Genomic DNA, 13,569 nt, shown 5'->3' on the forward strand with positions numbered 1-13,569 from the left:
CAAGCTGCCAAGTCAGAAAACCCTACCTAGGCAGCACCTGCAGAAAGTTATTCACATTTATTCCACTTCAAAAGGAACCCCCCAGCCTGGTAACACTGCCCTAGAAAATCCCTTATGAGACCTGTAAATGCTAACCCAGTACACACTCCATCAAATGCCTCGGGCTGGAGGAACCCTCAGCTGTTTGCAAAATTCCTTGTGTACTGTTAGAAACTTTTTGGTGCCAAAAAAAAGTAATGAGTCATTTTCCAAAGCTGGATTTCAAGGCATACAAAGAAGTCCTGGCTTTCAGTGGTGAGTATCAGCTACAACACTCAGCCTGGAAATCACAGCAACAATAAAATGGCAAGATCTGATTAAAAACAAAGCAACCAACCGACAAAAAAACCCAAGAAACCCCCAAATCAACAGCAATAAAACCCCCAGATGGTTTATGTATGTGGAATTATTTTGCTGTGCTGAATAAGTTTAAACACACAGCATTTATTGCCAAAAGTTTCAATGAACTGAAGCCTCAGCATGTACTCACGTGACAAAAACTTCAGAAAAAAGTATTGTTATTGTTGTTGTAGAGATGAGCCCTTTAAATCCTGCCCGGGCATCTCCAAGACCACCCTGAAAGTCAGAGTTTTTGCTCTGACAGATGAAAGTTCCCCCAGCCTTTGCTCAGCCCACACTCCCTTCTCTGCATTATCAGGGGCCCTTCTGGACCAGGGACATCAGATACATGTTTACATCATCAAACTTAATTAAGCAAGAAACCAAGTTCACTCTGTTTCTTCCCAGAGCAGAATCATTCCATGATTAACTGTCTGTTTGCTGTTACATAATTCCATTTTCTCTAAGGCTATTTAATCCAGGGTCTCGTGACTGTTCCCACTGAAATGCATTCTGCTTTGGGAGTTCCTAATAATTTTTCCTGGAGCAAGCTATTGATGGCTCATTAAGAAAAGTCATACCAAGTTCCATAGCACACTGTACATTTAAATCAGCTGGCTTAATGAAGGAAAATTACATTAGAAAACTTCTATACATCTGTTCCTAACTTAATCACAGAAATACATTTCAATGCTGGAAAAAGCTACATAAGTTCAGGCAGCCCAGCTGAACCTTGTCCCTTCACTCCCTAATTTCAGAGATGAAGTACCTACAGGAGAGATTTTCTGGTTTTTCTACCCTATACACTTGCAAGATTTCATCTGGCATAAATAGACCCATTATATAAAGAGTGTGAAAGCAGTAGTTTCTTTTCTGTGCAGCACAGAGGTATCAAACAGCACCCCCAGTTGTGTCAGATCCCTCTCTTTGAGCTCAATCCTGAGCCCTCAGTGTAATTGATGTATTTAGATTACACCCTCCTTGATTCCCCTGCAGTCCCAATATTTTGACAGCACAAGCATCTGCAGGAATAGTGGTTTTACCTGTCTCTAATGACAGATTCAGTGGTGAGATCTATAAGACAGCAGTTTTCATCACCTCTTTCAACCACGTTTCTAAACTTTGTCTACAGCCAGTGACCAAAGGAATTAAAATAACATGGGATCATCATGGGACAGAGGTGAGATGCTGCAATGGGACTGTTTTTTGATTTTATTTGGTTTTTAAATCATTGCTGCAGCATTTCCCATGAAAACCAGAACATTAAATAGTGTAGAGAGTATTTCAACTCCTGAGCTGAGTTTGTCCACTGATTACCTAGAAGACCTGGACAAATCCAAGTCGCTTCTCTTCTAAGCAAGCAGGGATTATGATTATGATTATTATGATTATTACTACTACTACTATTATTCTTCAAGAAATACATATTATTTAATACACATCCAGAAAATGCTGCACACTGCAAATCAGATCATGAGCTAATGTAAGTCATAGTTCAGTTCTGTGATTAGATCTCTGCTGTAAGAAAGTGTTATTTATTCTGCTGTAAATATGAAGAAAGATTGGTGTGAGATGCTCCTTGGCATGCTGTTTGAGGGGAATATTCAACCCCACATCATCCTGCAGAGCCTGGGGAAGGCAGGGCCTGGCTGGATATGTCAGCAGCACCAGGGAATAGCTGCTGATTTTTGTGAAGAACTGGTGGTTAATCAAACCTGATTCTGTCTCTCATGCTGGGCTGCCTTCTCTAAAAACAGCTCCTCTGGAGTATCATCACCTAGGAGGTAACAGAAGGGATGGCCAAGAGAAACTGGACACATCAGCCAGAAAAATCTTACTGAGGAACAGAGGAGCTTTTCCAGGATCAGTGAGAGTGAGGCCCTTTTGTCTGGGCTGTTTATTTCCCTCCCCTTTGTTCCCAGCACATCACCATGCCTCAAACAAGGCACACACATCTGCATATCAAGTGATTTCACTGTTCTGAAGCCTTGTTTGCTTTCGCTTCAGGACAGCCAGGATGAGCCCCAGCACCGGAGGAGCCACTTGTGCCTTGTCTGCCCTGGACATGGATTTTCCATTTTCTGCATCCATCACAAACTCTTGTCACCACTCTAGTGACAGTGCTGTCCCACACTCACACAGGGGCCCGTGGGCTGTTTGGATCTGCCTGTCTGGGTTGTTCCTCCCCTCTGGGTGTGGATGAGAACTTCATCACTTATCTCTTCCTCTCAGAACAGATTCCATTCGCAGCACATCACTGCACCCACCCCGAGCTCCCCGCACAGATTTACTAATTTGCTGATTTTTTTTCTCCCTGGTAACCTTTACTAGCTCTGCCCTGCTTGCAAGAACCCACAGCAGCTCTCCCTCTCTGCAGCTCTGTGTCTCTGGACCCATGACAGTGCCCCATGTAACACAAGCTCTTGAGTCCTCCCAACTTGCAACAAGAAGGTGCAAGGAATTCTGCTTCCTTCCAAAATTTCTTCCCAATTCAGGACTGTTTTTTTCCAAACCCAGAATCACCAGTGGCCACACTAGATGCCTTGGACCTGCATGCTGCTGCCTGTAAGACAGTGGAGAAATTTTTTCCTTAACATCCAACCCAAAACCTCCCCTGGCGCAGCTTGAGGCCATTTCTGAGGAATGGGAGGCTTTTAATCTATTTTCTAATTTTCACACTGGAAACAAAGCTGCTGCAGGCAAAGACACCACAAGGGACATCAATCACGCTAAGTATTTAAAAATGCTGGAGCTGAGATTCCTTTACAAGTTGTAGGTGGTGTGTTACTTTTAAATGCTTTTAATAGAAAGGCAGGACTTAATTGGGAGATGGAGTCTTACACTCCATCACTCTCCCCCCTCTGGAGATCCATTCCCATTCGGCAGCAGAGCCTGCAGGATGATAAGCAGAGAGCTCAGTGGGTACAAGATGCGAGAGGAGCCCAGAGAAAAGCAGCACCTAGGGCAATGGATCTGATTTGGTTTTGGCTGAAGCTGCAGGCCCTGGATATCTGCATCCCCTCACCTGTGGTGTGTGAGGTGATTTAGGTGGGCGCCCAGGCCCAGCCTAACTGAACTCAGCACAACATCCTTGCCACAGGAAATGTGCCCTGTTGCAGCCCTCAAGGGTGCAGAACACAATTTGACTGTTTTTCTTAAGTTTCTACCATAATGAAATAGTCCCAAACCAGGATTTGACATAATTTCTGTCCTGATGTATGTTACATTTGTAGGTCATTTGACAAAAGGAAAATGTGACTGCTGGAGTCAGCCTCGTTTGGGTTGTCAGTGCAGTCCCAGACCTATTTTTAACTTAGGTAGCATTCCCCTTACACAACAGCTTTTACCAATTAAGGATTGCAAGGAGTTGTACAAATAGATGGAGTTAAAATTTTTATCTGAAAAAGCATTCTGGCTTTTTGGACAACTTGGAACATCTTCAAATCTTCAACCCGCAACAAGCCAACATTGTGACTTAGGAGGTTTTAACAAAATATCTTCACCACATATTTTCTTCCCAGCCTTCACTGCATTTTCTTCCATTCCCTTTGAAAGTTCCCTTGCTAATTTTTCACAAACATTCCAAAGGAAACACAAACCTCAGCATTTCCTGGAAGCTGACAGCAGTGACATGCCAGTCCTACTGGGGAACAAAGCCAGCCTGGACTTGGCATTTTGATAAAGGGCATCTCACCTCACCCCCAAAAGGCTTGAGATTTGAGATCCTTGGCGGAGCCCCTCCAGCACCCTCCAGGCTGCAGCTTCTGAGAGACTCCTGGGATGTCTCCAGGCCACCACCGGGCTCCCTGTGCTGTGACTCAGTCTTGGACAATGATCAAAGGGAGCTCAGAAAGCTTCCAATTCCCCTCTGCAGGGCACGGAGCCAGAGGCACAATTAAAATGTGGCTGCTCTAGGGGCTGCCCATCAGCTGCATCCAAACACAGGAGAGACTGCAGAGGGAAAGAAAAGCTTGGCAAACTATATGCTCCAGGGATCCAGCTAAAGGGCAGGAACCCCCAGCACCCCAGTTCCAAAAAATCCCAACATCAGCCTTCAAAGCTGACTGTGAAAGGTTAAAATCTGTGCAAGAGTGAGGAATGGAGAACCTAAGGGCTCACAGATGGTTCCTGGGTGAGAGGGAAGGGGGTGAAGAAATGGAAAGTTTCAGGAAGCCTGGAGAGTTGATGTCATGAGGAGTGCAGAGAAGCTGGGGAAAGGTGGGAAAAGGCAGGGGAAAGAAGGGAAAGGGCAGGGAAAATGGCAAAGGAAAGGCATAGGTAAGGTGAGAAAGGTAGGCGAAAGGCAGGGAGGGAAAAGGCAGGGGAGAGGTAGGGGAAAAGGCAGGCACACACACTAATGTAATATATGTTGGTATAATTCGCGTTTTATTGTACACATATAAGGTCAAGTATAAAAGTATGTTTAATCTATAAAACACAAACAACTTGAGATTGCAAAAGCAGCTGCAGGAAACCCAGGATTTTGCAATTAACCCAGCAATGAAGATAACACCGAGAAGAGATGGGTCCACCCAAGCAAGGCAAGCCTACTAACGACCCAGCAATTAACGCCTGATAGTGATCTAGTCGAAATCCTCAGGACCATACATCTCAATGTCCAATTCCCGAAAAACTGCTCAAACTCTCTTCCCTTCTTGGAAAACTCATCAACAGACCAGCAGCAGAAATATGAATATGTAAGAACACAAGAAAAAGAAAGAAACTGAAGAAACGGAAGCTGCATAGCCTTAGGCCGAAAAAGCTGTATAAAACTCAGCACTCCAAAAGACAGTTTGTGAACTTGGGGGAGCCAGTGCCACATGGGCTGGTGCAGAGTTCACCCAGCGCCGACCCCGGGCTCGACGCTGACTTTGATTGTGGCTGTTCCAAAATTGGATTTTACAAAATTTTCAATAAAATCCTTATTGATAAAATTTGGCTGATTTCATTTATAACACTGAGAACCGTCAGGTCTGAAATCCAGTTTAACCCAGTTCCAGCATTGTTCCAGGGAGAGGTATCCCAGCCCAAGCGATTCATGCTGGGTTTTGCTCAGTCATGGCCAAATCCCACTGCACACCTTGGTGAAACCAGAGGTGAGCCAGGCAAACCAGGAGTGTGAACTTCAGGCATTCGAGCATTGAACATCTGCACAAAGCCTCTTTCAGACACAGAGGACCATTAATGACATTACAAGGAAGGCTTCCACCAGATTAGCAGCTATTTGGTGTATTTTTATTTAAATTTCTCAACTGGAAGCACTTCCTAGAGCAGATAAATCCTCTGATGGCTTTTAAGGCATTCTGCTACTTTGTGCATTTATTTGAGGGTTTGCTCCTAATAATTTTCATGCTGACTGTGGGAATACTGTAATGTGTGCTGTTTGCAGGCCGTGCTCCCAGAGGTGGTGGATTTGGGAGGTGGGGGAAGCTCTCATCTGCTCCGCAGCTGCAGCAGTCTCGCCCAAGGATCCTCTGGAGAGGGAGCTGCTCCACAGCCACATGACTCAGCCCTGCTCTGGATAAAGTCACTGTCAAGTGAAAGCAAACTATTTATTTCTACCAACATATATGGTAAACTCCAAATGCAAGTTCAAGGCAAAGCTCCAGTAATTCTCCCCACCCGCTTTGGTTTTGTTTCGTTTAAGATGCTGCAAACGAGCTCAGTTTATGTGACAGCAAGAAGCTACACAAACCCACTGACATCACTGTCCAGCACTGCGCAAAAGCAGTTCCCTGCCCTCATGAACCAGAACTCGATGGATTTTTCCCCTTACTCCCTGTTCCTGAGGTTTGTAATTAGTATGCAGACATCACCTCCAGGAATACAGGATGATAGGATCGTATATAAATTTTTCCCCCTTCATTAAATCTGTTCTTCAATAATGAATTTAATTATGTAGTGATCCATGACCAGGGAGTTCTTTACGCCTTTTCTTATACTGCCTCTCTTAAAAGGGAGCAGCAGCACTGCCGTGTGCCAGTTACCCAACACATCTGAAGCCACCTCACACAACCCCAGAGAGCAAAGTCCATACTGGCAACACCCGAAATGAGCAACAAAGCCTCTCAAAGCACATTCTTTTTAACAAAGAGTTGACCTAAAGGACAGCACTGACATAGATCATTTCCAGCCTGTGTGCTGTCCTTGAAACAGCATCTAAATTAAGGCTGGCAATTCCTTTCATGGCTTCAAATGCTACACATTTTGCTAGGATAAGAGTGGGAGACAGGATGAGCACAGAGCTGCAGGTGCCCTGCAGAGTGCAATATCAGAGTGGCTTTAAGGAGCTTCTGACACTCAGATAATCTGGTATTCCAGGGCGGCAGTAATAAGCTGCTCCTAACAAGCCAATTCATGAAAGCATTTTCATTTTTAATCAACCCTGAAAGATCCTCATGGGAATGAAACATATACCAAAATACAGACTTATTTTGCCTAGAGATGGACTCAAGCACATGATTCAACCTATCCTGAAGCATGGTGCTGGAACTGTGAGTCCCAGCTGAAGGGTGCAAAAACAATTCCAGCTAATCCCTGGCTTCAAAGAGCCAGCCACCTCTCACTTTGCTTATTCCACTGGGGTGGCTCATTACAAATGTCCCTAATTATTCTGGAAGGGACTCATGCCTCCTTTAGAGAGACCAAACTGATGAAAGAAAAATTGAAAATGACAAGAAATAATTTTAAAACTGTTTTGTTTGCCAAACAAGGAATTCCAATAAAACAGCCTTCACAAACTTGGCATTCGCTTCATAGTTTTTTTTCATATTCCTGTTTTAGCCAGAAGAGACAACACATTCTGGGAGGGAAAATCTACAGATATTACAGCTGCCCTCATTGCCAGTCGCACATTTCCTCACCTTCTGCTTGAACTTTAATGCAATGCTAATGATAACAATTTCTAGCCCGGGCTATTATCCACCAGCTGGCAGCAGCACAGCATGAAGCTTTCCCCCCTGGCTAAGGAAAATCTTCACTTTCAGATGCTAAACCTGGAGTCACATGGATTTATAATAACCCTGGAAGTTAAGCATGAGATGTTCATCCTGCAAAGCCCACAGAAACCTGACAGTGATTTGTTCCTCTTACACTTTAATCTGCCACAGAAACACATCTCAGCACCCTCCACGTTTGTATTTAGAGGGTACCAAAACCAGCCCTCAAGTGAGGGGTTCTGACCAAAATGCACTCAGTGTTATTGGCAATAGAGCACTGAAATCTCATTTTCATGAATCACTGGATTACCAAACACTTCTTGGAGCAGGTTTCTAACCCAGTCCCTCCATTTTGCTTTATGCAATTTGCTGACACTTGGATAAATCAGGCTGCTGGTTTATAAACACATTACTGGATCCATCAGCACCGCTACTTTGCAGTAACTTTTGTTTTCTGAATATACATGGGATGGGCAAAGTCCTGGTTACTGCAGGAGCTGCCAAATTCAAGGAACAAAGTGTGGTTGGTGGATTTCTCCTAATTTCCCCTTCTCCTGGCTGTGTTGAGAGAACAAACTCCAGAGAAGCTCTCTCTGTACACTTGGTCTCAGACACTGTGGTGCCTGCCCTTACCTGGCATTTCTTTAGGGGTGCCACATGCCCATCCACATGGAGCTGGATTTTTTACCCTGTATACATAAATAAACTTGAAAACCTGTCCTAGTTTTCCTTTCTCCCATCACCCAGGCTCAGTGTTTCCTTGTGGTGCCCCAGCTGTCACTGCAGCCACAGCCACGGAGGAAGAATGGCTCATTTACCTTGTCTTCCATCTCTCTCAGCCCCACAGCACTGGGCAGTGGGGCCACCAACACGCCCTGCATGGAATTCTCTTCCAGCCCTTGGAATTCAGTTCCATGGAAGTGGACCCCAGAGCAAGATATAAAAATATGAAAAATTGGAATTGTCTAGGCCAGGCAGCAGACCCGGAATCACTGAATCATTAAGACTGGAAAAGCCCTCAAAGATCTGTCCAGCACTGTCAAGGTCACCCCTGCCCCGTGTCTCCAAGTGCCACATCCGTGTGTTTTCTGAACATTTCCAGTGATGAGGACTCCATCACTGACCTCTTCCAATGCTTGACGACTCCTTCCATGAAGAAATCTTCCCAATATCCAGCCTGAGCCTCTCCTGGCACAGCTTGAAGCCATTCCTTGTCCTGTCCCTGTTCACTCGGAGCAGAGCCTGACCCCCCTCCACCCCCGGCTGTCCCCTCCTGTCAGGGAATTGTGTAGAGCCAGAAGGTCCCCACTGAGCCTCCTTTTCTCCAGGCTGAGTCCCTTTCCCAGCTCTCTCAGCCTCTTCTGAGGCTCCAGCCCCTTCCCCAGCTCTGTTCCCTTCTCTGGACATGAACCCACAAGAATTCCTGGATAATAAAAGCTGGAAAACACAGCTGGACACCCCACCATGGAGCAGCAAGTCACAGCTTCTGAAGCAACCAGGAACATTTTCCACAGCTCTGAGCACTGACTACAACTGAAAATCAGAGTCAGGCAGTGCACAGAAGGAAAGAGCATGGTCACTCCATGGAAATGCTACCCAAATACTCTTTTGGTTATCTCTTACCTCATTTTATACATAAAAATAGGATATATATACATGCGGAACACACAAAACCTTCCCATTGCCCCTGGGCTCTTTTCCAAGAGCATTTTAAACAATTTACAATCACTAATAAAAAGTAATTGAAAGTCTCCAGAAAGTTTTATTCTTTCTTTTCCAGAAGAAATTCCTTGCATTTAAGGTTTGTTATTCTGCAGCACCTGCTTTTCACACTTGTTTGTGCTTCAACCAAGAAATTATTTTGTTTCAAACGTGAGGAAGTCTCAACTTTCTTTCAATTTTCTTCTTAAAAAGATGAGAACTAAGTGCCTCTATGTGATTCCGAAGTGTTTAAGGCCTGGTTTAAGAGCTGCTCATGCAGACAGAAGATTCAAGCACACCCAGGTTTTGATGGCAAGTAAATTAACTCTCTGGAAGGAAATAAATGGGCAGCCCTATTGCAAAGGTTTCCGTTAGGAGTAGTAGAATAACTCCTCAATAACTCATTTGCCACAAAGCTGGGATTTTGCCAGGAATCCAAGACAGAAAGCTCGAGTTTAGTATTTGTGTAAAAACAGTCTGGCCACAATTCTTATATTTTACATGGTTTCTCAGCAAGGAAAACATCACAATGGGCTGGGACTAGGTTGAGAATTTTTTGGCTTGACAGTGGGATCTGTGACAAGCAGCAAGGAGAGGAGAATAAAAGCTATCTTTTGAAACTTCCCAAGCCAATGGGCACAGATGAGGGTCCCCTGTTACTCAATGCAGGAAGTGCAGGGCACCCCTGAAACCTTGAAAAAGATTGGAACAGTTCCCTTTTCCAGCCTTCAGTCGCTGCATGAAAAATTCAACTGCAATTAGCATGTAGTACAAAGCACTTTCTGTAGGCTGACAATAGGTAGCCAGGGCAGAAAGTGTACGTAACAAGAACGGAATCCCATTTTAGAGAATCGCACTCTTTTGTTCACGGTGAAGGGATCCCCACTTTCCCCCCAGCAAATTCAAACCCATCCAATTCCCTCTGCTCAGCAGTGTAAATCAAAAGCAAGGAAAATTAAGTTTAGATTTAAAAGCATCAGGGTAAGTTCAGGGACATGTTAAATGGAATTGCTTATTTTGCTGTTCCATTAAATAGGCAAGCTCAATGCATCTGACACCCAGACCTATTCTTCACCATCACCATTCACCATCAATCATTTAAGCTGGGTGTCAGACCTGCCTCAGTGAAGTGCCCACTGCTCAGAATGACTCTGATGTGCACTTTGTTCTGGGAGGGAAAGGAAAGATGAACTATTATATTGCTAAATATCTCAGGGAAATCGAGAGTCTTCTCTGCATTACATAAATTCCCATTACATTTCAATTAATCTGCCAGTGTTGTGTACAGTGTGGACACTACAGCACAAACTACTGTGCCTAAGGATAAAATAGCAGGAAGAAAAACTCCTGAGTCTTAGCTGAGGTGATGTGACCTAAAGTAGAGGTTAAAACCAAACAGCACTCTTACCTTCACATCTGCATGCAAAGACAACAGCAGCTGATAGTTAATGCAATTAAAAGAAAAAAAAAAAAAAAGCAGCTTTACAATCTTTGTCACAAGTTCTCACTGATTGCACTAATTGCGTACCACTCCCTTCTCCCAGGGAGCAGAACAGCGAAGAAAAACCCTGGTGGCATCATGTGCTGAAGAGCATCTCAGAGTTAACGTTTTCTTACCTTTTATAGAAACCATGGAGAGGCTGGAGACATAAAAACTGCCAGTAATCCAAGCAGAAGGCCTTCAACTTCAGCATTTTCTAGCACTCCTGCCGCCGCGACCGCGGTCTGCAGCGGGCTTTTAGCGATACAAGACTTTTTTGTTGTGGTTTGAATGAGTGAAAGGCGGTGCGGCAGCCTCGTGTCCCTGCATCCCCGGGCTGTGGGATCGCCCCAGAGGCGAGGGGCAGCCCCGCGCCCGGCTCAGCACCTGCAGCCCCGCTCATACAAAGGGGCGAGCGCACAAAGGACACCGATTGATGGGCGCTCTTTGATCCCGCTTACCGCTCACCTCTCCCAAAGCCCCCAGTCCTACCGGGATCACTGGTACTGCACAGAAATCCCACTTCTCCTTTCGCCTATTTTAGGCCATTCTGAAAACCCCCTGGACAAACAGCGTGGATAAATTCCAGCTGCGAGCTTTGATGAAGCCTTGGAAAGCATCCTTACAGCTCCCAGAACTTCGGAAAATGGAGGCAATTACCTCGATGGGCTCTGACACCACTGCCCGGTACCCAGCGCAGGGCTGTGATCTCAGCACACGGGGCTGCAGGCGTTTGCCCTTTTCCCTTTTTTCCCCCTCGTTAATCGGCTCCTCCTGTACCAGCACATCAGCTCCATTGTCTGCGGCACCTTGGGAACTGGGGGCTTCTAGTGAGGGGAGGGAAAAGGAGCAGAAAAAAGGAGAAGGAAAAAAAAAAAGAAGGCGGCAGGCAGGAGCTCAGACCCTCCCGCTCACACAAGAGATTGTGCTTATCTGGTTCCCAGCGCGCTTTGCCGGGGAGCGCGGGGGGGAGGATGAATCAGCCCCGAAGCGCAGGGCGGCAGCGGGACAGCCCCCGAGGCACGGGCACGGACACGGACGGACGGACGGAGAGACAAAAGGACAGAGAGGGAGACAGCCGGACAGCCAGGCAGACTGCCGGCGGGGACGGACAGCCCCTCCAGGGAATGCCGGCGGAGATCCCGGGGGATCCCAGCAGCCACAGCCGCTCCGGAGCCATCCCCGAGCCGCAGGCTGGGAGCTGCTGGGGCTGGGCATGTTACAATTAGCAGCTTTTGCTATCGAAACCTCTGCTAGGCACGATAGAAACGGGTTGCTTTTGTTCTGAGAAGACGAGCACAAATTTTTAAAAATCTTATTCCATGGCCCAATTCTACCGATTCCCGCCCCGCCCCTCCTCCTTCTTTCCTCTCTATCCCAACATGAACTGTCAAGGATGAGAATCCTGGAATGGAATCACACAGGGCAGGGTTAGATTAGAGAATAGGTGGGAAATCCTCCCTTGGAGGGTGGGGAGGCTCTGGCACAGGGTGCCCAGAGAAGCTGCGTCTGTCCCTGGATCCCTGGAAGAGTCCGAGGCCAGGCTGGACATTGGGGCTTAGAGCTACCTGGAATAGTGGGAGGTGTCCAGGCCCACGGCAGGGCGATGGAATGGGTTGGGCTTTAAGGTCCCTCCCAACTCCAATGAGTCTGGGATTCTGTAAATCTCCTGGGATGGAAGAGACCCGCGAGAATCATCCAGTCCAACCCTTGTCCCTGCACAGACACCCCAACTACCCCACCCTGCGCATCCCTGAGAGCTCCTGGAGCTCTGGCAGCCTCGGGGCCGTGCCCATTCCCTGGGGAGCCTGGGCAGTGCCAGAACCCTCTAGGGGAGAACCTTTCCCTGATTTACAGCCTGAGCCTGCCCTGGCCCAGCTCCAGCTGCTCCCTGCTCAGACAGGAGAGATCTGTGCCCATCCCTCCCCTTCTCCAGTCTCACCGGATACTCTGAGTTAACGGCACAGAACTGTTCCATTGCAACTAACAGGACTGGCACACAACAACTTCAACTGCAATTTATCTTAAAAAAAAAAAAAAAATCTAAAAAAAAATTAAAATTTGTTGCTGTTTTTAAATAAGAAGTGTCCTGATGGAGACCAATGCTTGTGTCCAGTTTGCTGCAAGTTCACTCTTCCAGCAACCACAATTTGGCTGTTTCTCATTTTGTTTAATTTCTGAAAATCACTCACAGTAAACATATAGGCTACAGTTTGCACTACTGTCAAACAGGTCTAGAGGAACTTAAGAGTTCAACAGTCACAGCAACGAAACCAAAATCAGAATCTGACTAAATGCTTCAAAACCACTCTGGCACTTGGACAAGTGTTTAAAACAAAACCAACAACCAATCAACCAACAAACCCAAACAAACAAATAAACAAACCATGAAACACCCTCACAATCGTCTCCCCAAAAAGCCACAAGAATTTCAGCACGGTTTAAAAATATGCAAAGAAAACCAAACCCCTAAGCCTCAACCTGAGTCTCTTTTCCATGTGGACCTATCCAGTTCCCCAAGTGCCTGGATAATAAGCTATATTTAGGCATCTCTATAAGCTATATTTAGGGGTTCTGATTTTACTCACTGTCACTGTGCAGTTACAGATGTGCATTGCATCTTCTTACAAAACTGCTTTTTGTAAGTTGAATTAAATGAAATTATAAATATATTTGAGTAAAAACTGGCAGTTTCCTTAGTGAAGTAAAGAAATCAGTGGGTTATGCTTAAACAGGGTCACACTGTGTGGTATTTCCCTAAAAACACCTTGTACAGAACAGGACAGGTGGTGGGAATGACCAGATCATATGAAAAGCAACTTGCAGGGAAAAAATATGTTTGATTGGGGCCTTTTAAAAAATAATTTCTTGTTAAGATTCTCTTTCAATTACCCCTTTTTCCTTGTGCTGCCTGCACTTATTTGCTGGGATTTCTTTCAGAGCAGCACCAGAGCTTGTGACTGCTAAACAAACACAACTGGGTATCTGTGAGAAGCAACATCACCCCCCAACAATGCAAAACACTGCCCAAATCCAAGCCTATTTATCTTCCTGGACTCATATCCCTTGGGC

The 13,569-nt window shown here is 45.7% G+C and overlaps 1 protein-coding gene across 6 annotated transcripts in view; it reads right to left on the reverse strand.

The window, feature by feature from the left end:
* The window catches only part of IQSEC1 (IQ motif and Sec7 domain ArfGEF 1), a 291,177-nt gene that overhangs the window by 118,613 nt on the left and 158,995 nt on the right, over window positions 1–13,569 (reverse strand). The window contains exon 1 of one of the 6 annotated variants that reach the window (XM_058844753.1): window positions 10,635–10,654. The exons of the other annotated variants lie outside the window; for them this stretch is intronic. The gene's annotated coding sequence lies outside the window, so the exon portion shown is untranslated. Of the gene's footprint in view, window positions 1–10,634; window positions 10,655–13,569 lie in introns of those variants that run through there. 6 annotated transcript variants of the gene reach the window in all.

This window comes from Poecile atricapillus, chromosome 9, assembly GCF_030490865.1.
Source record: "Poecile atricapillus isolate bPoeAtr1 chromosome 9, bPoeAtr1.hap1, whole genome shotgun sequence".
Classification (NCBI taxonomy): domain Eukaryota; kingdom Metazoa; phylum Chordata; class Aves; order Passeriformes; family Paridae; genus Poecile; species Poecile atricapillus.